The sequence below is a fragment of the Balaenoptera physalus genome, assembly GCF_965194825.1.
Source record: "Balaenoptera physalus genome assembly, chromosome: 1".
In the NCBI taxonomy this organism is placed as follows: domain Eukaryota; kingdom Metazoa; phylum Chordata; class Mammalia; order Artiodactyla; family Balaenopteridae; genus Balaenoptera; species Balaenoptera physalus.
The window spans coordinates 49,405,561-49,432,851 of NC_138882.1; the positions used below are offsets into that span (position 1 = coordinate 49,405,561).

The 27,291-nt window shown below is 38.4% G+C and overlaps 1 protein-coding gene across 2 annotated transcripts in view; it reads left to right on the forward strand.

Annotated features, from left to right (window-relative positions):
• The window catches only part of ZNF648 (zinc finger protein 648), a 42,696-nt gene extending 35,642 nt beyond the window's left edge, over window positions 1-7,054 (forward strand). For both annotated transcript variants that reach the window (XR_014266910.1, XR_014266911.1), the window contains one exon: window positions 1,238-7,054. The gene's annotated coding sequence lies outside the window, so the exon portion shown is untranslated. The remainder of the gene's footprint in view (window positions 1-1,237) is intronic.
• Window positions 7,055-27,291: the final 20,237 nt, after the last annotated feature.

Genomic DNA, 27,291 nt, shown 5'->3' on the forward strand with positions numbered 1-27,291 from the left:
GAATCAGATAGTGACAATCAAAATACAGTTTTGATGACAGGCTTTGATTCCTCTTCACTTTTCTCATTTACTATGTGTTAGATATTATGCTAGTTATTTTTTCATAAGTTCACACAGGATTCTCATAACAACTTTGCAAGGAATGTACTTTTTTCACATTTAATTAGACTTATTTATTTATTTCTTTATTGAATGAAAGATTCTTTAAATTTTACAGTGCTTTACAATTTTCAAATTTTCACACACATGATTTCATATAATCCCATAATAACCCTTTTTTCCCCCTACCCTAATATTGCCCCTCCCACCTTCCCTTTCTACACTGGTAACCATTAGTTTGTTCTCTATATCTGTGAGTCTGCTTCTTTTTTGTTTTATTCACTAGTTTGTTGCATTTTTTAGATTCTACATGTAAGTGCTATCATACAGTATTTGTCTTTCTCTGTGTGACTTATTTCACTTAGCATAATGCCCTCCAAGTCCATTCATGTTTCTACAAATGGCAAAATTTCACTCGTTTTTATGGCTGAGTAGTATTCTATTGTATATATATATATACCATATCTTCTTTATCTGTTCATCTGTTGATGGACACTTAGGTTGCTTCCATACTTTGGCAGTTGTAAATAATGCTGCTATGAATATTAGGGTGCATGTATCTTTTTGAATTAGTGTTTATTTCTTTCAGATATATACCCAGGAGTGGGATTGTTGGATCATATGATAATTATATTTTTAGTTTTTTGAGAAATCTCCATACTGTTTTCCACAGTGGCTGCACCAATTTACATTCCCACCAACAATGTAGGACGGCTCCACAAGGAATATACTTTTATTTTCATATAAGGAATGAAGATCTTGAGTCTTATTGGTTGAATTATGTCCCCCCCAAAATGATACGTTGAAGTCTTAACCCTCAGTATCTCAGAATGTGGTCTTATTCTTGGAAATAGGGTCATCGCAGCTATAATTACTCAACGGTCATTGAATCAACGAACAAGAAATTGGGGTTTGGAGGCTAAGATGTGGAATGATCAGTTCAAATCAATATTCCAAGGCAGCAGTTACATATACTTCTGAAGACCTGGGTCCAGAAGGCACCCAGGAAAATGTTTTCGTTTATCTTGAGTGAGTTTGACATATGACCACCTTTATGATCTGTTTAAGTTCTTTTGATTCTGCTTGATGGAAACGGGTGCACCAGAGCTGCAATGCATCTTTCTTGGTCTCCCAACAGGTACTCAATGAAGCACAGGGAACAGAAGAGAGTTCCCAGTAATACGCTCCTTCCCCTAACTGGTCCTGCTTTATAGACAGAAAGTGAAGAACCAAGATGGGTTTCTGTGGCTCTTCCAAGATTTGAGGAATGTGTGAAGCACGCTCGGCTGCAGTGTGGGGCAGTGAATGCCAACACTTAGAAGGCTATATTAATCAAACAAAATTATTTTGCTAATATGTATTTACAATGTATAGTCACAATCACCTATTTTTAAAAAACTTATTTCTTTTTGGGGGGCAATAAAGATTCTATGTATTGGGTGAAATACTACATTAAGTTTAGAGCTTTATAATACTAGGATTTTCTTTGTCTTATTTAATGTTTTGAGGAATTCTGATGCTAACAGGGTTAGATCTGGGAAAGGGACTGAGTCAAATGCCATTGGAGAGATCATTGTATGCAAAGAGGCTCCTGAATGCCTGTGGAATATGTCCTTGGCTGGATCAAACCTCAGATCAACATCTTACCCATTGCTCTGTCTTAGCATGATGGCAGCCTTCCTTCAGAAGGCTAAAGGAAGAGCAGTGAGAAAGACACAGGTCAGGTATCTTATGTGGACCTTATCCATGTTATCTTATTGAATAACAACAGCCTATAAAGTGGGCATTGCCATCTTCATTTTACAGATGGTGAAGCTGAGGCTCAGAAAGCAAGAGTTACAGCTAATAAAGTGTAGACCTGGGAGTCTGACCTAGTGTCTTTCCAGGGTGCATTCTCTATACTGTTCTATCTCAATGTGAGGCCTAAGAAGGAAGGTATTGGAGGGGTGACCTTCCTGAGCCGACATTTTAGCTTATTCCATATTAGCCTCCACTGCATTTCTCAAGCATCCCCTCTGAAGTTATTTAGTCAGTAAGCCTCCACTGAAAAACAAATGACTGACATATAGGAAATGTTCATGTAGGAACATATAGAAAAATATTCTCACTGATAATAAAAAAACATGCACATTGAAACAGTGATGAGATTTTAAATACTCTTCCCTGGACGTTCAAGTCATCTGCGCCCACACCCTAAGTATGCACGTGCTTGTTTATAAGGGTGAGCTACCAATTCCAGCCTGAATTCAAGGAAATTGCCTGGGAATTCCCAGCCCTTGTTTTTCCTGACCTTCTGGCACTCTAATCCTGCTCCAACTCCCAGCTTAGTGACCTGACCTTATCTCTGGAGGCCTGTCTGTGCATATCCTACCTGATAATTGAGTCCTGGCTTGATTCTTTGAATTTCCTCTAGTTCATTCCTTTGGCTCCCAAGGAACTGCCCACCCCAGGCTCAGTCCTGAGGAATCTAATCTGGCCGCAGCCATTCAGTTGACTGTGTTGGCCGTCAGGAGCTGGGGTGAGAATGCTGACATTTTGTCTAAATGTTGTGAGGGACTCTCCATGCTCCTCTGGCAAAAATTAATTTACCCATTGGCATGCTCCACTTTCAGTTTATAGGAAATGGGATATATGGGAAAACAGTATTCCAGAATCAACTGCCCACACCATTGGCTCAATTACCAGAAGTGATGAAGGAGTGTTATCACTGCCTACAAGCCTTATGGAATTTTACTCAGCCTGTCACTTTCTCTCGGGTGTTCCAAGTAAGTATGCGGCTTCTCAGGAAGTGTTTTTGGTCTGAGCAATGCAAGACTTGCTACAAAGACCAAAAAAAAAAAAAAAAAAAAACCACAATTATACATATATATGGCAGAGCTATAGACTTCATGACAAGAGCCTTTGTCCCCACCAGAGGACACATTTACTTTGTGAATCTGTGGCTGTTGCCCTTCATAATTTTTTTCACATATACTTCCAGAAGGTTCATTGGGCTCTCAACTTTAGCCGGGGTGGGGGGCATATCTTCATCATAAGAGTTAGTGGGACTATATACAAGTGACCAAGCCTCCCTGTGCCATAGTCTTTTCATTAGTAAACTGGGGATAATAATAATACCTGCTTGAGAATTGTGAGAATTAAATGAACAAATGCATGTAAAGAGCTTAGAAGGTACCTGGCACGTAATAAGCACTCAGTCTAAGTTAGCTGTTGTTGGTGCTCTACTCCCTTCAGGAATGAACAGTAAAGGCCCTTCGGCTGTTAACATTTCTCAAGGGGATGATGCAGGACAGTCAGTTTCTGCTCCTGCATCCCCAGGTAACTTCCTCTAGTGAGGTCTTGGAGCACAGTACAATCAGATTTTCTATTGGTGGATTTTCTATAAAGAAAGTCACTGGTGTTTGGTGAAGTGATGTGTAAAGTGACCCCAACGTGGAACTCCTCATCCATCCCCAGAAGGAAAGTGGATATTTGTCTACTCGTCAGTGGGGAAACCTGCATGTTTCTAGGAAGGGAGGTTGGCATGTTACTGCTATAAAATCTTCAGAGTGGCTTGCAATGCCATCTTGTGGAGGAAAGGACCCTTCTAGTCAGGTTTTAGACCACATTCTGCCACTAAAATATTTTACCTTGGAAAAATCACTGATGTATCTATGCCTTTTTTTATCACTTCAAAATTGGGCATTAAAATAGATGAGCTTCAAAGTCCCTACCAGGTCTAACATCCTAGAATTATGTAATTTGTGAATCACCATCGTTTAGGAAAAACATAAGTAAATAGATCTCTTCTTTATGTGGGGTCCACACTCATAATTCCTGAACACCTTATTAAATATTGGAGGGAAAAAAACCCCAACAGATAGGCCATTTGGCTATTTTAAGGCCCTATTAACATAACTTCACGAGACATTTGGTAACTGACTCTTTTAATTCTGCAGCTCTAAGTGCCAGAGTGTTCTCAGACCAAGCTTAGAGAGAGGGTAGATGAGGGAGAAAATGAGTATATATCCGCATCTCAGTACACAGTACCAAACTCTGCAGTCACATTATACATTGTCTGGACCAGAAATTGATCAGATGCACCTGATTCAGATGAGGACCTTCCCAGCACATATCCTGCTTAGCCATTAGAAACAACCCAAATGCCTATCAACAGGCAAACAGATCAAAAATAGTGGCATATTCATGATTGAATGCTATAAAGAAATGACAAAGAATGAAGTACTGCCACATGCAACCATATGAATAAATATCACAAACACGATAGTGATCAAGAGAAGTCAAACACACACACAAAACACAAACTGTGTGATTCCACTTATATAAAGTTTTAAAAAAGGAAAAAGCTAATATATGATATTAGATATCAGGATAGTAGCTACCTTTGGAGAAGAGGGTGGAAATTAGGCAGGGCATTGTAGGCAGATAGGGTAGGGGGTTCCTGAAGGAAGAGAACCAGATGTAACATTTTTAATACAATTTTTAAAGGTTACACTCCATTTACAGTTATTACAAAATATTGGCTATATTCCCTGTTTTATACAAACACTTTGTAGCCTATCTTACACCCAATAGTTTGTACCTCCCACTCCCCCACCCTTATGCTGCCCCTCCCCACCCTCTCCCCAGTGGTACCCACTAGTTTGTTCTCTATATCAGTGAGTCTGCTTCTTGTTATATCAACTAGTTTATTGTATTTTTTAGATTCCACATGTAAGTGACATAGTATTTATCTTTCTCCAGACATAACATTCTTGACGTAAGAGAAGCCGTTTGAGGCCTAAGCCATTTTGTGATCTCAGCCTGGCCACAAGTGCTTGCTCTTGACCAGGCCAAGGAAATAACTTAACCATATTGGGGACAATAAATCAGTTGTAAAGACTCCCATTTCTGTTTCGAAGGTAAAGATTAGCCTGAAGCACATTCCTGAGCTATTCTGCAAGCTCTAAACCCCCCTTGAGTACTCAACCACCAGACTAACTGGAACCTAAGGAATGATGTTGCTGACCTTTGCTGACCTTTGAGACTTCAATCAACTAGAGCCAGGACTCTGTCAACCTTTGCCCCAATTCTAAGCTGCATTCTCCTTGGCTCAAGCCCCTCCATGAATATGCACATACTATCCTGCCCAAGCCCCTTCATGTATGCAAGTACCCTTAGCTTAAAACTTCCCTAATTTTGCTGTTCAGGGAAATACTACTTCAGGACATTTCCTCGTGTTCTCCCAACTTGTTGTGAGTAATAAATCCTTCCTTCTCCTGCTCTTTGGCTTGGTTGTGTCTTGGCTTGACACCCACCAAAAAGCGAATCCAGTTTTCAGGTAACAGCTTGAGGGAGGCTACCTGGATATTTATAATACTCTATTTCTTCATCCAGGAGATAGTTACATGGGTGTGTGTACTTCATGAAAATCCATCAAGTTGTACACTTAAAATACATGGTTTGATAACATCAAGGAACATTTTTAAAATTCAAGTTTCACCCATGACAAATGATAAGATACATTGAAGGAATGGAATTCTCACAATTTCCATAATTTACTGAAATCTGATTTGCATAGAATTTCCACACTGTTTGAGACTAAAGTGATGGATATGATTTTGGCAAAATTGGGAGAGGCTAGTACAAGTAGAGAGAGGGACATGAGAACAGCATAAAGGTGAGCAAATGCAGATCACATTCAGTGACTAGTGAGAGGTGGGGTATCATGGGAAAGGTGGATGGGAAGGACATTGGGGGCCATGCTGTGGAAGGTTTTGAATACAGGCAGGGTTCGTTTTTAATCTCATAGGTCATAGACAGCCAGTAAGAGTTTTGAACAGGGAAGTAATATTCCCTTCCTCCAATTTTTTTTTTTTTTAGTGGAGTATAATTGCTTTACAATGGTGTGTTAGTTTCTGCTGTATAACAAAGTGAACCAGTTATACATATACATATATCCCCATATCCCACCCCCCCGCCTCTTGAGCCTCCCTCCCACACCCCCCATCCCACCCCTCTAGGTGGTCACAGAGCTGGGAGCTGATCTCCCTGTGCTATACAGCAGCTTCCCACTAACTATCTATTTTACACATGGTAGTGTATGTATGTCAGGGTGAGGTGTAGGGAAGGTATCTGAATGTATTCAGAAATCTTTTGTCCTAGGCTCGCACACACACACCATGTACTTACGTATAAAATGAATGTATCCCCCACAACGATCTGAAGAAGTGGGTTATTCTTCTTTCACAAATGAGGAAATTGATACCTGGAAAGGCTGAGTAACTTGTCTAGGACAACAGAAGTGGCCTTCTGCCAACAGTGGAACAACCTTGTTTCCTTTTGAAGAGTGACTCCAGGAAACAGAAAATAGAGGGATTCAGCAGGGGATTAATTAATTAGGGGTGGGAGGTGGCGAGTGGGAAGAGGAAGCAAAGAAAACCTCAGGAGCATTCCGAAGAGGCCACCATCCAGGGCAAGTGGCTAGCATGGTTTCCATGATGATAGATAGCCACTCCAGCCACAAAACCTCATCCTCATCTGGGCCAGAGAACCTGATTTGGTGATTTCACTCAAGCTGTGGAATCAGAGCCAATCAATCCTGTGTCAGTTCAGGGCACTGCCTCTAGAAAAATACTTTTTAACAGGTCATTATTAACAATTCTTCCTTGTCTCAGAAATGTTCTCTTGCTCAGTGATGTGCTGAGTGAATGAGTGTTTTCTGAAATTTTCCATCTTCAGATTTGGTTCATGTGAAAAAGAGTTGAGAAGGTGGAAAATTTCCTTCACCTATACTGAAATGTGTATCACCAGTTGTCTCTATATACGTGAATCTATGATGTGCCATTTTCTCCTTAACATCCAATAGTAGTTTCGATGTCAGATGGTGGTTTTGGTTCAATTCCCAGACCCATCCCTTCCTAGTTCTGTGATTTGGAGCAAGTTAATAAACGTCCCATAGTTTCAGTTTTCTTATCTATATTGTGGGATATGATGCTAATACTTGTTTCATAATGAGAAAATGGACATAAAGTGCTTAACACAGCCAAAGCTAAATAAATTATTAATCTCATGCCTAGACTATTTTTTCGGCTTTTCCACCACGTAATGGAGAATTTCTTAGTAATTTTTAACACCTGTTATCCTAAGGAGTTGGGAAATGTGGTGTTTCAACTAATTAAATATTATGAGTAACTAAGTTGATACACACACGCACATAAACAAAATCAACATGAGATCAAGTATATTTAGGGAATAAGAATCACAATTATATTCAAGAGGCAACATTATTGAAAAGCACTAACACTCAGGATTTGATTCCCATTGGCTAACTCTAGAGTCCCTAGTTTAAGCTTCCAAAGATATGATCCTAAATGGATTCTGTGTGTTCTCATTTCACAAATACACAAGCTGAGGTATTTCCTTTTCATCTACAAGTTTATTACACCTGAAAACGTGAACCCTCATTTTGTAACCATGAGAAAGTCATTTAAACTCTCAACGTTCATTTTCCTTATCTGTAGTATAGAGACAATCTTAATATCTCCCTTCTGGACTTGTGAAGTTTAAATGAGACAGTCAATGAAAAAGAATTTAGCATAAGGTACATACCCATTAAATGTTAGTGTGATGGTTTCTCTTAGTGCCCCACCTGGATCCTCTTTACAGACAGTGCACCCATCCCCAGCCTCCTGTTGACTGATAACAATTCACAGCTGTCCCAACTCTTGAAAATAGTCCTCAGCCAAAAAGAAGTCTCATTGCCCCGGAGGCAACGCCCCCTCCCACCCAGGGCAGAGCTCAACAAATGGCAGCAGACTTCGTGGTACAAAAGGCTGGCCTCCTTGCCTTGTTGTGATACAACTCCGGCCTCTCTGTGGAGTCAAACTGAAACTAGTCTTCAGCAGGTACCACAGTCTTGTTTAAGCTTTCTACTCCTATCCTCCTCTGCTTCTTACCGCTCCTCTTATCCTGAGAGCACTTTCTCAATCACTTAAGAACATCTCAGTCCCAGCTGCTCAGGAACCCAACTTAAGACCACTGGCTCCAGAGGTGAATTTAAGAAGCCTACCATGAGGACGGGATTCTGGAGCTGGCTCACTTGCTGTCTGGATGGCAATGAGGACCCCAGAGCTGAAGGTAGGTGGAGAATTGATAATCCTTGCTATGCTACATAGTGTGACTGCTAAGATTTCCATCTGTAATGAACTGCGGTGGAATTCAGGTGGGAGGGGATGTGCTAATTGGCACAATGAGTCAGCATTTGAGACTAATTTGTGGGAAATTAATGACTATAAGGTCTCTGGAATTGGAGAAGTAGCTGAAGAGAGAAAATTACAGACAGATTTATTGGTCAAAAATTTATAGCAAAACATGAGAGTCAGAAGGGCTTAACTCCTGCAGCTGGGATGGGGTGGGAGCAGAAACAGCTGAAATGGGGCATAGGACTTAATTGCAATAGTGCAGGACTATAAGAAGGCTGACTTCTCAGCCTGGGCAAGCCTTTAAGTCAGAGTTGGGGCTTTAATGGGCAAAGAATGTGACTTTGAGACTTGGGATAAAGATATCACTGTGTAGATGTACTTCGAACTTTGATTCCTGTGAACCCTCTGATCCTGAAGAAGTGGTCTATTTCTCTATTGAAGATAGGGCCTCCTACCCCCACCCTTCTTGAAGACTATGAAGAGATTTCAAATGAGGCCTTATAAAATAGTGCAGAGTCCTCTTTAAGATATGTTTCCACTTCCCCTCCTGGCCACCAGACTCATAACTAGCATCAAATCTCAGGATAGCTCAATCAGAAAAGTGCTGGACCAGCCACAGGGAGATGATACTACATATTGAAGGAGCCTCAGGACCTAGAGAGAATTTATTGGCAGAACCTGTGGGAATGTGTCTAACAGAGGCCCCTGAGAGTGCTTGACTGAGGGAGAACAGAATATAAAGTTTGTGAAGGGGAAGTTTGTGGATATGGGAGCACTCCATCATAGCCATAAGATAATACCCTACAAGGGCCTAGCAGATGACTCTAAATTGTTGGTGGCATACCTCTCAGAAGATTGGAAAAAGCAATGACCAACACAGAGTGAAGTAAAAATGCAAAACTGCTGTTGCAAATGGTGGAGGAAAGAATCAGGAAGCTCAGATAAGTGAGTATACTGGCTTGGATCTGCCTTATAGGACCAGAAAACCACTAGCTGACCAAATTTTAAGGAGGAACCCAAGGTCACTCCATTTAGCAAGGCAAACAAGAGTGCACAGAGGTTCCCTTTTCTTCACATCCTTGCCAACATTTATTTGTCTTTTTGGTAATAGCCATTCTGACAGGTATGAGGTGATGTCTCATTGTGGTTTTGATTTGCATTTCCCTAATGATTAGTGATATTGAACATCTTTTCATATACCTGTTTGCCATCTGTATATCTTCTTTGGAAAAATGTCTATTTAGATCTTCTGACCATTTTTAAATAAGATTTTTTGCATTTTTACTATTGAATTGTATGAGTTCTTTATATATTTTAGATTTTAACCCCTTATCAGATATATGAGTTGCAAATATTTTCTCACATTCTGTAGGTTGCCTTTTCATTTTCTTGATGGTTTCCTTTGCTGTGCAGAAGGTTTTTAGTTTTAGTCTCACTTGTTTATTTTTGCTTTTGTTGTCAGATCCAAAAGATCATTACCAAGACCAAAATCAAGGAGTTTATCACCTCGGTTTTCTTCTAGGAGTTTTATAGTTTCCGTTCTTATGTTCAAGTCTTTAATCCATCTTGAGTTAATATTTGTGTATGGTGTAAGATAGTGGTCCAGTTTCGTTCTTTTGCATGTAGCTGTCCGGTTTTCCCAACACCATTTATTGAAGAGACTGTCCTTTCCCCATTGTATGTTCTTGGCTCCTTTGTCATAAATTAATTGACCATATCATAAATTAATTGACCATATGTGAAAAGGTATATTTCTGGGCATTCTCTTCTGTTACATTGACCTGTGTGTCTGTTTTTATGCCAATACCATAATGTTTTGATTACTATTGATTTGTAATATAGTTTGAAATCTGGGAGTGTGATGCCTCCAATTTTGTTCTTCTTTCTCAAGATTGTTCAGACTATTCAAGGTCTTTTGTGGTTCAATACAAGTTTTAGAATTGCTTGTTCTATTTCTGTGAAAAATATCATTGGGATTTTGACAGAATATATTTACATATAAGAATTTGTGACACATGAGACATCAATGGAAAAAGAAAACATTCTGCATAGTGGCGGTGCTAGGACAGTCTAACAATTTGTAGGAAGCATCAGTTCTATAAACTGTTGGAAGGCAGGGACCTCTTCTATTGGTCTTGAACCTCTAGTGCCTAGAACATAGACACACATTAAATAAATACTAAACTTCTTTTACTAGGGACTTAAAAAGTTAATCATAGTAAAGCAACAAAAAATTAAGTGGTTATCAACTTTCTGTAGAAGTATGTTCTTATAAGTAATAAATCACCAAAGAAAGAATCAATATTTTATTTTTATTTTTTAGAAATTTCATGTAATGTCTGAAACATTTATATTAACATATTTCCATACAAATAACCCAATGAAAGTTTAGTATTAGTTGTTTTGTTTGTTTGTTTTTTTATACTGCAGGTTCTTATTAGGCATCAATTTTATACACATCAGTGTATACATGTCAATCTCAATCGCCCATTTCAGCACACCACCATCCCCACCCCACCGCAGTTTTCCCCCCTTGGTGTCCATATGTCCATTCTCTACATCTGTGTCTCAACTTCTGCCCTGCAAACCGGCTCACCTGTACCATTTTTCTAGGTTCTACATACATGCATTAATATACAATATTTGTTTTTCTCTTTCTGACTTACTTCACTCTGTATGACAGTCTCTAGATCCATCCACTTCTCAACAAATGACTCAATTTCGTTCCTTTTTATGGCTGAGTAATATTCCATTGTATATATGTACCACTTCTTCTTTATCCATTCGTCTGTTGATGGACATTTAGGTTGCTTCCATGACCTGCCTATTGTAAATAGTGCTGCAATTAACATTCGGGTGCATGTGTCTTTTTGAATTACGGTTTTCTCTGGGTATATGCTCAGTAGTGGGATTGCTGGGTCATATGGTAATTCTATTTTTAGTTTTTTAAGGAACCTCCATATTGTTCTCCATAGTGGCTGTATCAATTTACATTCCCACCAACAGTGCAAGAGGGTTCCCTTTTCTCCACACCCTCTCCAGCATTTGTTGTTTGTAGATTTTTGATGATGCCCATTCTAACAGGAGTGAGGTGATACCTCATTGTAGTTTTGATTTGCATTTCTCTAATAATTAGTGATGTTGAGCATCTTTTCATGTGCTTCATGGCCGTCTGTATGTCTTCTTTGGAGAAATGTCTATTTAGGTCTTCTGCCCATTTTTGGATTGAGGTGTTTATTTCTTTAATATTGAGCTGAATGAGCTGTTTATATATTTTGGAGATTAATCCTTTGTCCATTGATTCGTTTGCAAATATTTTCTCCCATTCTGAGGGCTGTCTTTTCATCTTGTTTATGGTTTCCTTTGCTGTGCAAAAGCTTTGAAGTTTCATTAGGTCCCATTTGTTTATTTTTGTTTTTATTTCCATTACTCTAGGAGGTGGATCAAAAAAGATCTTGCTGTGATTTATGTCAAAGAGTGTTCTTCCTATGTTTTCCTCTAAGAGTTTTATAGTGTCCAGTCTTATATTTAGGTCTCTAATCCATTTTGAGTTTATTTTTGTGTATGGTGTTAGTGAGTATTCTAATTTCATTCTTTTACATGTAGCTGTCCAGTTTTCCCAGCACCACTTATTGAAGAGACTGTCTTTTCTCCATTGTATATCTTTGCCTCCATTGTCATAGATTAGTTGACCATAGGTGCGTGGGTTAATCTCTGGGCTTTCTATCTTGTTCCATTGATCTATGTTTCTGTTTTTGTGCCAGTACCATATTGTCTTCATTACTGTAGCTTTGTAGTATAGTCTGAAGTCAGGGAGTCTGATTCCTCCAGCTCCATTTTTTTCCCTCAAGACTGCTTTGGCTATTTGGGGTCTTTTGTGTCTCCATAGAAATTTTAAGATGATTTGTTCTAGCTCTGTAAAAAATGCCATTGGTAATTTGATAGGGATTGCATTGAATCTATAGATTGCTTTGGGTAGTATACTCATTTTCACAATGTTGATTCTTCCAATGCAAGAACATGGCATATCTCTCCATCTGTTGGTATCATCTTTAATTTCTTTCATCAGTGTCTTATAGTTTTCTGGATACAGGTCTTTTGTCTCCCTAGGTAGGTTTATTCCTAGGTATTTTATTCATTGTGTTACAATGGTAAATGGGAGTGTTTCCATAATTTCTCTTTCAGATTTTTCATCATTAGTGTATAGGAATGCAAGAGATTTCTGTGCATTCATTTTGTATCCTGCAACTTTACCATATTCATTCATTAGCTCTAGCAGTTTTCTGGTGGCAGTTTTAGGATTCTCTATGTATAGTATCATGTCATCCGCAAACAGTGACAGTTTTACTTCTTCTTTTCCAATTTGTATTCCTTTTATTTATTTTTCTTCTCTGATTGCCGTGGCTAGGACTTCCAGAACTATGTTGAATAGTAGTGGTGAGAGTGGACATCCTTGTCTCATTCCTGATCTTAGAGGAAATGCTTTCAGTTTTTCACCGTTGAGAATGATGTTTGCTGTGGGTTTGTCATATATGGCCTTTATTATGTTGAGGTAGGTTCCCTCTATGCCCACTTTCTGGAGAGTTTTTATCATAAATGGGTGTTGAATTTTGTCAAAAGCTTTTTCTGCATCTATTGAGATGATCATATGGTTTTTATTCTTCAATTTGTTAATATGGTGTATCACATTGATTGATTTGCGTATATTGAAGAATCCTTGCATCCCTGGGATAAATCCCACTTGATCGTGGTGTATGATCCTTTTAATGTGTTGTTGGATTCTGTTTGCTAGTATTTTGTTGAGGATTTTTGCATCTATATTCATCAGTGATATTCGTCTGTAATTTTCTTTTTTTGTACTGTCTTTGTCTGGTTTTGGTATCAGGGTGATGGTGGCCTCATAGAATGATTTTGGGAGTGTTCCTTCCTCTGCAATTTTTTGGAAGAGTTTGAGAAGGATAGGTGTTAGCTCTTCTCTAAATGTTTGATAGCATTCACCTGTGAAGCCATCTGGTCCTGGACTTTTGTTTGTTGGAAGATTTTTAATCACAGTTTCAAATTCATTACTTGTGATTGGTCTGTTCATATTTTCTGTTTATTCCTGGTTCAGTCTTGTAAGGTTATACCTTTCTAAAAATTTGTCCATTTCTTCCAGGTTGTCCATTTTATTGGCATAAAGTTGCTTGTAGTAGTCTCTTAGGATGCTTTGTATTTCTGCAGTGTCTGTTGTAACTTCTCCTTTTTCATTTCTGATTTTATTGATTTGAGTCCTCTCCCTCTTTTTCTTGATGAGTCTGGCTAATGGCTTATCAATTTTGTTTATATTCTCAAAGAACCAACTTTTAGTTTTATTGATCTTTGCTATTGTTTTCTTTGTTTCTATTTCATTTATTTCTGCTCTGATCTTTATGATTTCTTTCCTTCTGCTAACTTTGGGTTTTGTTTGTTCTTCTTTCTCTAGTTTCTTTAGGTGTAAGGTTAGATTGTTTACTTGAGATGTTTCTTGTTTCTTTAGGTAGGCTTGTATAGCTATAAACTTCCCTCTTAGAACTGCTTTTGCTGCATCCCATAGGTTTTGGGTCGTCGTGTTTTCATTGTCATTTGTCTCTAGGTATTTTTTGATTTCCTCTTTGATTTTTTCAGTGATCTCTTGGTTATTTAGTAACGTATTGTTTAGCCTCCATGTGTTTGTTTTTTTACGTTTTTTTCCCTGTAATTCATTTCTAATCTCATAGCGTTGTGGTCAGAAAAGATGCTTGATATGATTTCAATTTTCTTAAATTTACTGAGGCTTGATTTGTGACACAAGATGTGATCTATCCTGGAGAATGTTCCGTGCACACTTGAGAAGAACGTGTAATCTGCTGTTTTTGGATGGAATGTCCTATATATATCAATTAAATCTATCTCGTCTATTGTGTCATTTAAAGCTTCTGTTTCCTTATTTATTTTCATTTTGGATGATCTGTCCATTGGTGTAAGTGAGGTGTTAAAGTCTCCCACTATTATTGTGTTACTGTCGATTTCCTATTTTAGAGCTGTTAACAGTTGCCTTATGTATTGAGGTGCTCCTATGTTGGGTGCATATATATTTATAATTGTTATATCTTCTTCTTGGATTGATCCCTTGATCATTATGTAGTGTCCTTCCTTGTCTCTTGTAACATTCTTTATTTTAAAGTCTATTTTATCTGATATGAGTATACCTACTCCAGCTTTCTTTTGATTTCCATTTGCATGGAATATCTTTTTCCATCCCCTCACTTTCAGTCTGTATGTGTCCCTAGGTCTAAAGTGGGTCTCTTGTAGACAGCATATATATGGGTCTTGTTTTTGTATCCATTCAGCCAGTCTGTGTCTTTTGGTTGGGGCATTTAATCCATTCACATTTAAGGTAATTATCGATATGTATGTTCCTATGACCATTTTCTTAATTGTTTTGGGTTTGTTTTTGTAGGTCCTTTTCTTCTCTTGTGTTTCCCACTTAGAGAAGTTCCTTTAGCATTTGTTGTAGAGCTGGTTTGGTGGTGCTGAATTCTCTTAGTTTTTGCTTGTCTGTAAAGCTTTTGATTTCTCCATCAAATCTAAATGAGATCCTTGCCGGGTAGAGTAATCTTGGTTGTAGGTTCTTCCCTTTCATCACTTTAAGTATATCATGCCACTCCCTTCTGGCTTGCAGAGTTTCTGCTGAGAAATCAGCTGTTAACCTTATGGGAGTTCCCTTGTATGTTATTTGTCATTTTTCCCTTGCTGCTTTCAATAATTTTTCTTTGTCTTTAATTTTTGCCACTTTGATTACTATGTATCTCGGCGTGTTCCTCCTTGGGTTTTTCCTGTATGGGACTCTCTGTGCTTCCTGGACTTGGGTGGCTATTTCCTTTCCCATGTTAGGGAAGTTTTCGACTATAATCTCTTCAATTATTTTCTCTGGTCCTTTCTCTCTCTCTTCTCCTTCTGGGACCCCTATAATGCGAATGTTGTTACGTTTAATGTTGTCCCAGAGGTCTCTTAGGCTGTCTTCATTTCTTTTCATTCTTTTTTCTTTAATCTGTTCCGTAGCAGTGAATTCCACCATTCTGTCTTCCAGGTCACTTATCCGTTCTTCTGCCTCAGTTATTCTGCTATTGATTCCTTCTAGTGTAGTTTTCATTTCAGTTATTGTATTGGTCATCTCTGTTTGTTTGTTCTTTAATACTTCTAGGTCTTTGTTAATCATTTCTTGCATCTTGTCAATCTGTGCCTCCATTCTTATTCCGAGGCCCTGGATCATCTTCACTATCATTATTCTGAATTCTTTTTCTGGAAGGTTGCCTATCTCCACTTCATTTAGTTGTTTTTCTGGGGTTTTTTCTTGTTCCTTCATCTGGTACATAGCGCTCTGCCTTTTCATCTTGTCTATCTTTCTGTAACTGTGGTTTTGGTCCACATGCTGCAGGATTGTTGTTTTTCTTGCTTCTGCTGCCTTCCCTCTGGTGGTTGAGGCTATCTAAGAGGCTTGATGGGAGGCTCTGGTGGTGGGTAGAGCTGACTGTTGCTGTGACGGTCAGAGCTCAGTAAAACTTTAATCCACTTGACTGTTGATTGGTGGGGCTGGGTTCCCTCCCTGTTGGTTGTTTTGCCTGAGGCAACCCAACACTGGAGCCTACCTGGGCTCTTTGGTGGGGTTAATGGCAGACTCTGGGAGGGCTCACGCCAAGGAGCACTTCCCAGAGCCTCCGCTGCCAGTGTCCTTGTCCCCACGGTGAAACAGAGCCACCTCCCGCCTCTGCAGGAGACCCCCCAACACCAGCAGGTAGGTCTGGTTCAGTCTCCCCCAGGGTCACTGCTCCTTCCCCTGGGTCCCAATGCGCACACTACTTTGTGTGTGCCCTCCAAGAGTGGGGTCTCTCTTTCCCCCAGTCCTGTCGAAGTCCTGCAGTCAATTCCCACTAGGCTTCAACGTCTGATTCTCTAGGAATTCCTCCTCCCATTGCCGGAACCCCAGGTTGGGAAGCCTGACGTGGGGCTCAGAACCTTCACTCCAGTGGGTGGACTTCTGTGGTATAAGTGTTCGCCAGTCTGTGAGTCACCCACCCAGCAGTTATGGGATTTGATTTTACTCTGATTGCGCCCCTCCTACCGTCTCACTGTGGCTTCTCCTCTGTCCTTGGACGTGGGGTATCCTCCTTGGTGAAGTCCTGGGTCTTCCTGTCGATGATTGTCCAGCAGCCAATTGTGATTCTGGTGCTCTCGCAAGAGGGAGTGAGAACACGTCCTTCTACTCTGCCATCTTGGTTAATCCTCTCAACATATTTTTTACATAAATATTTTTTAAATTTCAGTATATTAAAAAAAAAGCTAAAGGCATAACTAGCAAAGGGTTCATATAGAGAAGTCCTGTAAAGTAATAAAGCACTAAATAGATAAATAACCAAAGTTTATGGACAGTTAATTTATTAAAATGAAATTGTTATAAACAATTGTACAGAAAAACATATACAAAGCCATTTCTTCCTCCTAAGTTAGCAAAAACTTTCAATAAAAATATACAGTGCCAGTGAATGTGTGGATAAACACATACATGCAGGTATGCCTGGATGCATTATGTACTGGTGTAATTGTGGAAGCTGATTTTTGTAAAATCTACTAAGAGTCATGAAAATATAAATAAGGTTTGCTCTCATCTTTTCAGTTTTGGAAATAATCCTAAGGAAATATCCATCCTAGGGAAGTAATCCAAATTTAAATTAAAATTTAGACAGTAAGATATTCATGATTGTCTTATTTATAGCAACGAAAGATTGGAAACGTAAGTCTAAGTATAGTGGAAGGGTTAAGTAAAATATGGTATATCTCTTCTATAGGATATTTGTAATCAGTAAATGTAACAGCCATGAAGATAATCCAGTACCATGGAAATACAATTATTATATAATGTTAAGTGATAAACACAAGATATAACACTGTGTATTGAATGGAGCAGGCTCCTTGAGATGCTTGCCAGTCACGCTGTTCCCTTTTGTCAAACTAAGTGGTGGCCATGCTTCTGAGGGGTTTTATTTTACTCACAGATTGCTGGGCCTTATATCACAAGACTCCTGACCATAGCTTTTTAGCACAAAAGATGAATGCCTGTGTCAGTGGGCCCTTTTAATCTGGAGAGTTGCAGGTTATAATCCATGGGTAACTTCTGGTGTTACTTCATAGAAAAATTCCTCCCATTCTTTTTTTCTCTGTACTCTTCACGGAGTTCCTAACAATTGGATGGATTATAGACTTAATCTCTGTCTTTTACAAAATTTTTTCCTGATTTCCTCAACTTTATCCTCTAAATTCTCTATAGAAATATAAATTTCAGCTGTCATATTAATTTTCAAGAGCTCTTTCTTGTTCTGGTAGTTCCTGTTGCAAGGATATTAGACAACTAATATTCCATGTGCTTCGCTATATTTTCCAGCCTCAGTTAGATTTGGACTAGTTCTGGCCAATAGTCTGTGAGCAGAAATGATATATGTCACTCCCAGGCTGAAGCAGTTAAAAGCTGTGCCTCAGTCCATCCCTCTCTCCTCCTGCTGTGTCCTTGTAAGCCACATGAAAAGATGGTGACATCACAGAATAATGGGAACCTGAATCTCTGAGTCCCAGATTAAGAAGAACAACTTTTGATTGCTTTGGACTTGGTATAAATGAGAAACTTTAGTTGTCCTAAGTCATTGAAAACTGAGTGTTTATTACTATAGCAGAGCCTATTATATTTTAACTAACACAGTTCCTTTTCTGTAGTACTTTGTCTTGTTTCATGAGTGCAATTTTTTTCTCTCAGGATACTGTAATTATTCTTCTGTTCTTTGTATAGTGTTTGTTTCTCTTCTTATCCATTTTTCCCATTTGTTGTCTCTCTTTCATGTTGGAGACTTTCCTAAAAATCTTAGAGTTTTTGACTATTTAGTTTTAAAATAAGGTACAAAAATCTGATATGAAATTTTGTATGCCTGCACAGGTCTTGTAGGCTATGGGGTTTCACCATGGTACAATCAAGGGTTAGCTCTTCATTGGGAGACCCACATATTTCAGTATGTGAACAGCTTTCTTTGGGGTTATCTGTTATCCTAATAGAAGAATCCTTTAACATCTTATCTGGGAAGTGGGATGGCACATGTGCTTGTCTGTGTTCCGGGAGCAAAGGAAATTAAGTGTTTTGTTAATTTTGTTTCACTAAATTCCCTCATTTTCAGTGCCTGGTTCACATCTGGAATGTTCTTTTTCAGTTTCACTAGAGAATCAGCTTCTGATCTTTTTCAGGGACTCATCATGTGGCTGTGTAATTTTAGAAAGGGGATCTGGGAGGATTCAATTGCTCGTTACATAGATTCCAAACAAGCCCCTTATTTCCAGTCCTACATCTCACCTTCATCTTTGATAGTGCCTGGGTCTCTAAATGCTAAGCCTTTCCAGGAACCTCTTAGGCAAGTTCCCCTTGTCTCTGCAGGCACATGAGCTGAAGCTTACTCTGCCATACCTGTCACTGCTCCTCCACCTGGTATTTTAACCTCAGTAGAAATGAGATCTTCCCAAGCTGCCAGATCTTCTTCTCGATGGCTTCCTTCTGTGGTCTCTTGTTCCTTGTGGACTTACATACTTTTATTCCTTCACTGTGACTTTATTGCAGTTAGGGACAGAGAAGAAATTCTTTTAAAAAGTAAATGGTAAACCACCTCGTTTACCTGGAGATACATTGCTTTTGTAATGGAAAAATCTGAAAAAGAGACAGGAAAATGCCAACACTGCTCACTATGGATAACAGAAATCTGCAGAAGTACAGCAAGAAGGTGGCCAGCATACATGATTTATTTGACCTTCTATCCACTCTCCTCCCTCCAATATCAGCAAAGGTTTCACAAAGTTATGTAGGTGCTTGTGCAGTTTTTGGAATATTAAAGTTTAGTAATTCAATTTCATAAATATTTATTGATGAGAAAATCAGATCACTGAAACCCTTTTCCAGAATTGTTTTCTGCAAGTTGACACAAATGAGGCAAGCAGGAATTAATATTTTAGCTTTTAATCGCTTTGTTCTTTGGTTATTTCTCCAAGCAAAACTGTAAACATAGAAAATGACTTTTTTGGAGAAGGGAATGGATATAAGTTATCATTTGAATTGACTGTATTGTAACATATAATTTTGGACATATTTCCCAAATGTTACTTGTTTTTATTGTACCTTAGTTCTATTAAAGTTCTTGTTTCATAATATTTTCTCCCCTCATATCTGACAGTGAGTCAGAAGCTGCTTATTCCCTTCATCCATCCTCCTTCCCCCCCTAACTATGTCACTATGAGAATATAAATGCAGTTGGTCCCCATCATTATACTTTTTTGGAATCCATCCTAAGAAAAAAATCCAAAATTAAAAAAAAAATAGGCATTAAGATATTCATGACGTTCTTATTCACAATAACAAGAAATTAGGAAAAAAACCTAACACCCATCCCTCAAACACACAACCTACCCCAGTCAGGTATTAACTGCACAAGGGAGAAGCCGGCTGGCTTTAGAGGTACGTTAAAAAGTCCATCTTTTATAACAGGAAGAAAACAGAGTATATGGGTGCAGATGGTTGGAGGTGGGTAAATGAGGTAGTGGGAGTTTGTGGAAATTCTCTTTTGATTGCTCCAATTTTGTGAGGAAAGTAAGAGGCAAGATCGTCAGCTGAGAGTGAGCATGGGGGCAGAGGCGTTGGACTTGTGAGGAGAACGGAGAAGGTGTGAACTAATCATCTCAAAGAGTGGGAAGGCAAATATACCAGGGAAACCAAAGTGGCTGCTGCGTGGCATCAAGGGCCCCCTTGAGGTTCCGGACATGAATTTAAAGCACACAAGTCAGCACGGCTGTGTGTGTGTGTTTCTAGTCACTTCGAGCTGCATTGAATTTGTAGGCCAGTACGGCTGGCAGAAATGCTCAAATTTGGAGTTTAGCCAAGCAAATACAATGAATTGAGGGATATGGGAAATGATATATACACAGCATTTACTAAGGATTGACTATGGCATGTAAACTGGCTAAGGAGGGAAGGGGGCAGGGACAGTAAAAAGATGATAGAATCCCTGGATTATAGGTCCAGGTAGGGTCAGAATTCTTTGAATCTGGGGCTCTAGAGGGAGATAGCTGAAGTTTATGGGAGAGGGCTCAGGGAGAGGTCGGCGTGGGATCTGTTTCCTGGAATAGTTGCAATGATTTGTTATGACAAAGTCTAGGATGTCACTATGGGGGTGAGAACTTGAGGAAGGGCGGAGGACAAGATCATCAGAGTAGGGGCATTTGGTGAGGTGAGGGGCCGGGATGCATGAAGTTTCACTTTCTTTGGTATATAAAATCACCAAAAATTAAGACAGAAGTAGTACTGGAAAGAATGACGATGAAGCAAATGTCAGTAAGTTATAGCTACAGTGAAGGGTAATGAGTGGGATAGTCTGATGACATATGATTCAAAGCTGGGGTATTTTGGGAGGAGAGAGAGAAGGGTCTGAAAGTGGCAATGGGGAGCAAAGGAGGACCTCATCTACCTTCAAGCCCAGACGTCTGAGGGCTGTGGGAGGAAACACAGCCCCTCCTCTACTGGGGGCAGTATCCTCCGGGGAGAAACTACTTTCCCTAGAGCAAGAAATGGAAAGGACTGCTCAGAGAAGAAGTTGGGGACCTAGGGAATGTTTGCTAATGACAGACCATGTATTCCAGAGAGCACAGTAGGTGATCTGGGGGAGCTTGGAGGGAATGGGATATAGGAACAGAACTGGGGTTATGCAGAGCCATATAGGGATGAGAAAATGGGAAATGAGGGGTGACCTGGGAGTCTAAGGCTTTTTGCGGTGACTGACACAAACCAGGATAAAAGCCATAATGAAACCGGTTCAGGTGGAATGAAGGTAGATTTTTAATTTTTAAACAACTTTATTGAGAGCCTGTACATTTTACATATACAATTTTAATTGGTCAAATTTGATGTTTTTTCCAGTTTTATTGATATAATTGACCTATAACATTGTGTAAATTTAAGGCATTTAATGTGTTATTGGATACATTTATATATTGCAAAATGATTGCCACCATAATGTTATCTAACACCCCCTTCATGTCACATAATTACCATCTTTTTTTTGGAGAGAACATTTAAGATCTACTCTCTTAGCAACTTTCAAGTATGTAATGCAGTATTGTTAACTATAGTCACTATGCTGTACATTAGATTCCCAGAACCTATTTGCCTTATTACTGGAAGTTTGTACCCTTTGACCTACATCTCCTAATTTCCCCCACCCTTGATGTTTTGATATATATATAAACATTGTGAAAAGATCATCCCAATCAAGCTCAATAAGTTATCCATCGCTCTACATAGTTACGTGTGTGTGTGCTGAGAAGATTTAAGATCTATTCTCTTAGCAAATGTCAAGTATGCAATACAGTTTTGTTAACTATTATCACCATGCTGGTCACCATGGTGACCTCCAAAACTCATTCATCGTGCATAACTGAAATTTTACACTTGTTGGCTGACTTATCCTCATTCTGTCTCCTCCCCTCACCCCCAGACCCTTGGCAACCACTTTTCTACTCTCTGCTTCTATAAGTTCAAATTTTTAAGATTCTACATACAAGTGAGATCATTCAGTATTTCTGTGTCTGGCTTATTTTACTTAGCATAATGCCCTCAAGTTCCATTAATGTTGTCGCAGATGACAGGATTTCCTTCTTTCTCATGGCTGGATAATTTTCCATTGTGTGTGCATATGTATGTGTGTGTGTGTGTGTGTGTGTATATGTGTGTATATATATATATATATGTATGTATATGTGTATATGTGTATATATATATATATATTCCACACTTTCTTTATCCATCTGTTGATGGACATTAGGTTGTTTCCATATCTGATTACTGTGAACAATACTGCAGTGAACATGGGAGTGTACATATCTCTTTGAAATCCAGATTTCATTTCCTTTGATTATATACCAAGAAATGAGCTTGCCAAATCATATAGAAATGTTGTTTTTAATTTGAGGAAATTCTATCCTGTTCTCCATAATGACTTTATCAATTACATTCCCACCAATAGTACACAAATATTCATTTTTCTCCACATCTTTGCCAACACTTGTTTGTTATATTTTCTTTTTGATAATGGACATCCTAATGGGTGTGAGGTGATATCTCATTGTGGTTTTGATTCGCATTTCCCTGATGATTAGTGAGGTTGAGCACCTTTTCATTTATTGTTGGCCATTTGTCTTCTTTTGTGGAATGTTTATTCAGATCCTTTGCCTTTTTATTAAAATCAGGTTATTTGGTTTTCTCCTGTTAATTGTATGAATTATCTATATTTTGACTATTAAACCTTCAAGGCAGATATCAACAGGAGGCTTTGAGTGTTGGCTGTAAGCATTTGGGGGTATAGAGGTGTGGGTGTTTGGGGCTCTTATGGCACCTGTCCTTGGCAGAGGCCTGGGCTCTTAATGCAGGTACAGAGCTTAATCTTACTTCTCTTAGGGAGAGATGATCCTGCTTTGAAATTGTGGGACTCCCTCCTTACCTCTATTAATGGAGTTTGGAGTGTCTGGAGAAGTTGGGACTTAATTCAAGCATGCAGGACCCTCTTGTCATCCCAGGGAGGTGTGTTTCATTCCCCTTCATATCCCTGGTGAAAGTCCTGGCACATAGTAAGCACTCCAGTAAGCGCTTATTGACCTGAAGAGGTAGGCTTCGAAAAAAAAAAAATGGATGTGGTGCTTAGGAAAGAGTTCTTGTTCAGAGAAATAATTATTTTAAAGTTATTAGCATGGGTGGTGGCTAAAAGTTTGGTGGTGAATAAGATTCCCCAGGATAATAATATAGAGTATGAACCTTTAAAGGGCACAATGGAACTCTGGGTGGGAGAGGGGCTTATAACCTTTAAAAGGTCATAAAAAGAAAGACACTGACATGATACACTATATAGAAAATTCTAAAGTCTCCACGCCAAAACTATTAGAACTAATAAATGAATTCAGCAAAGTTACAGGATACAAGATTAATATATAGAAATCCATTGCTTTTCTATACACTAATAATGAACTATCAAAGAAAGTAAAACACAATCCCGTTTAAAATTGCATCAAAATGAATAAAATACCTAGGAATTAACTTAACCAAGGAAAGACCTATATGCTGAAAACCATAAAGCATTGATAAAGGAAATTGAAGATGATACAAAGAAGTGGAAAAATATCGCATGCTCTTGGACTGGAAGAATTAATATTGTTAAAATGACCATACTACCCAAAGCAAACTACAGATTTATTGCAATCCCTATCACAATATCCATGATATTTTTCACAGAACTAGAACAAATAATCCTAAAATTCATATGGAACCACAGAAGACCCCAAGTTGCCAAAGCATTCTTGAGAAAAAGGAACAAAGCTGGAGGTAGTACCCTCCCAGACTTCAGACTAAAAAGCAATAGTAATCAAAACAGTGTGGTACTGGAATAAAAACAGACACATCAATGGAACAGAATAGAGAAATAAACCCACACACTTATAGTCAATTAATCTATGGCAAAGGAGGCAATAATACATAGTGGACAAAAGGTCTCTTCAGGTGATGCTGGGAAAACTAGACAACTACACATAAAACAATGAGATTAGAACATTCCGTCACACCATATACAAAGATAAACTCAAAGTGCTTAAAGACCTAAATATAAGACATGAAACCATAAAACTCCTAGAAGAGAACATAGGCAGAACACTCTTTGATATAAATCATAGCAATATTTTTTTGATTTGTCTCCTAAGGCAAAAGAAGTGAAAGCACAAATAAACAAAGGGGATCTAATTAAACTTAAAAGCTTTTGCACAGCAAAGGAACCATTGACAAAACAAAAAGACAACTTACAGAATGGGAAAAAATGTTTGCAAATGATATGACTGAAAGGGGTTAATATACAAACAACTCATACAACTCATTATCAAAAACCTTGAATAACCCAATCAAAATGGGTTAGACATTTTTAGAATGAATAGACATTTTTCCCAAGAAGATATATACAGATGGCTAACAGACACATGAAAAGATGCTCAGCATCACTAATCATCAGGGAAACAATGAGACATCACCTAACACCTGGCAGAATGGCTATCACCAAAAAGAAAACAAATAAAGGTTGGCAAGGATGTGGAGAAAAGGGAACCATGGTACACTATTGGTGTGAATGTAAATTGGTGCAGCCACTCTGGAAAACACTATAGAGGTTCCTCAAAAAACTAAAAATAGAACTACCATATGATCCAGCAATTCCACTCTTGGGTATATGCCTGGAAAAAAATGAAAACACTACTCTGAAAAGATACATACATCCAAATGTTCATAGCACCATTATTTACAATAGCCAGCATATGGAGGCAACCCAAGTGCCCATCAACAGAAGAATGGATAAAGAAGATGTGGTACATGTATACACAATGGAATATTACTCAGCCATAAGAGGAATGAAATTCTGCCATTTGCAGCAACGTGGATGGACCTAGAGAATATTATGCTTAATGAAATAAGTCAGACAGAGGAAGACAAAATACTGTATGATATCACATGTAGAATCTAAAAAATAATAGAAATGAATATATATGCAAAACAGAAACAGACTCAGATATAAAGAACAAACTAGTGATTACCAAAGGGGAGAGAGAGGGGGGAGGGACAGATTAGGGTATGGGATTAAGAGATAAAAACTACCATGTATAAAATATATAAGCAAAGGGATATATTGTACGGCACAGGGAATTATAGCCATTATCTTGTAATAACTTTTAATGGAGTGTAAATCTGTAAAAATACTGACTCACTGTGCTGTACACCTGAAACTAATATAATATTGTAAATCAACTATACCTCAATTTAAAAAGGACAGTGAGGAGAGCAGAAGCAAGAAGAACTACAGTCCTGTAGCCTGTGGAACAAAAACCACATTCACAGAAAGATAGACAAAATGAAAAGGCAGAGGGCTATATGCCAGATGAATGAACAAGATAAAACCCCAGAAAAACAACTAAATGAAGTGGAGATAGGCAACCTTCCAGAAAAAGAATTCAGAATAATGACAGTGAAGATGATCCAGGACCTCGAAAAAAGAATGGAGGCAAAGATCGAGAAGATGCAAGAAATGTTTAACAAAGACCTAGAAGAATTAAAGAACAAACAAACAGAGATGAACAATACAATAACTGAAATGAAAACTACACTAGAAGGAATCAACAGCAGAATAACTGAAGCAGAAGAACGGATAAGTGACCTGCAAGACAGAATGGGGGAATTCACTGCTGCGGAACAGACTAAAGAAAAAAGAATGAAAAGAAATGAAGACAGCCTAAGAGACCTCTGGGACAACATTAAACGTAACAACATTCACATAAAAGGGGTCCCAGAAGGAGAAGAGAGAGAGAAAGGACCAGAGAAAATATTTGAAGAGATTATAGTGGAAAACTTCCTTAACATAGGAAAGGAAATAGCCACCCAAGTCCAGGAAGTGCAGAGAGTCCCATACAGGATAAACCCAAGGAGAAACACGCCGAGACACATAGTAATCAAACTGCCAAAAATTAAAGACAAAGAAAAATTATTGAAAGCAGCAAGGGAAAAACGACAAATAACATACAAGGGAACTCCCATAAGGTTAACAACTGATTTCTCAGCAGAAGCTCTACAAACCAGAAGGGAGTGGCATGATATACTTAAAGTGATGAAAGGGAAGAAGCTACAACCACGATTACTCTACCTGGCAAGGATCTCATTCAGATTTGATGAAGAAATAAAAAATTTACAGACAAGCAAAAGCTAAGAGAATTCAGCACCACCAAACTAGCTCTACAACAAATGCTAAAGGAACTTCTCTAGGCAGGAACCAAAAGAGAAGGAAAAGACCTACAAAAAGAAACCCAAAACAATTAAGAAAATGGTAATAGGAACATACATATCGATAATTACCTTAAACATGAATGGATTAAATGCTCCAACCAAAAGACACAGACTGGCTGAATGGATACAAAAATAAGACCCATATATATGCTGTCTACAAGAGACCCACTTCAGTTCTAGGGAGACCTACAGACTGAAAGTGAGGGGATGGAAAAAGATATTCCATGCAAATGGAAATCAAAAGAAAGCTGGAGTAACAATACTCATATCAGATAAAATAGACTTTAAAATAAAGAATGTTACAAGAGACAAGGAAGGACACTACATAATGATCAAGGGATCAATCCAAGAAGAAGATATAACAATTATAAACATATATGCTCCCAACATAGGAGCACCTCAATACATAAGGCAACTGCTAACAGCTATAAAAGAGGAAATCGACAGTAACACACTAATAATGGGGGACTTTAACACCTCACTTACACCAATGGACAGATGACCCAAACAGAAAATTACTAAGGAAACACAAGCTTTAAACGATACAATAGACCAAATAGATTTAATTGATATTTATAGGACATTCCATCCAAAAACAGCAGGTTACACTTTCTTCTCAAGTGTGTATGGAACATTCTCCAGGATCACATCTTGGGTCACAAACGAAGCCTCAGTAAATTTAAGAAAATTGAAATTATCAAGCATCTTTTCAGACCACAATGCTATGAGATTAGAAATGAATTACACGGAAAATAACACAAACACATGGAGGCTAAACAATACATTACTAAATAACCAAGAGATCACTGAAAAAATCAAAGAGGAAATCAAAAAATACCTAGAGACAAATGACAATGAAAACACGACGATCCAAAACCTATGGGATGCAGCAAAAGCAGTTCTAAGAGGGAAGTTTATAGCAATACAAGCCTACCTCAAGAGACAAGAAAAACCTCAAATAAACAATCTAACCTAAAAGAGCTAGAGAAAGAAGAACAAACAAAACCCAAAGTTAGTAGAAGGAAAGAAATCATAAAGATCAGAGCAGAAATAGAAACAAAGAATACAATAGCAAAG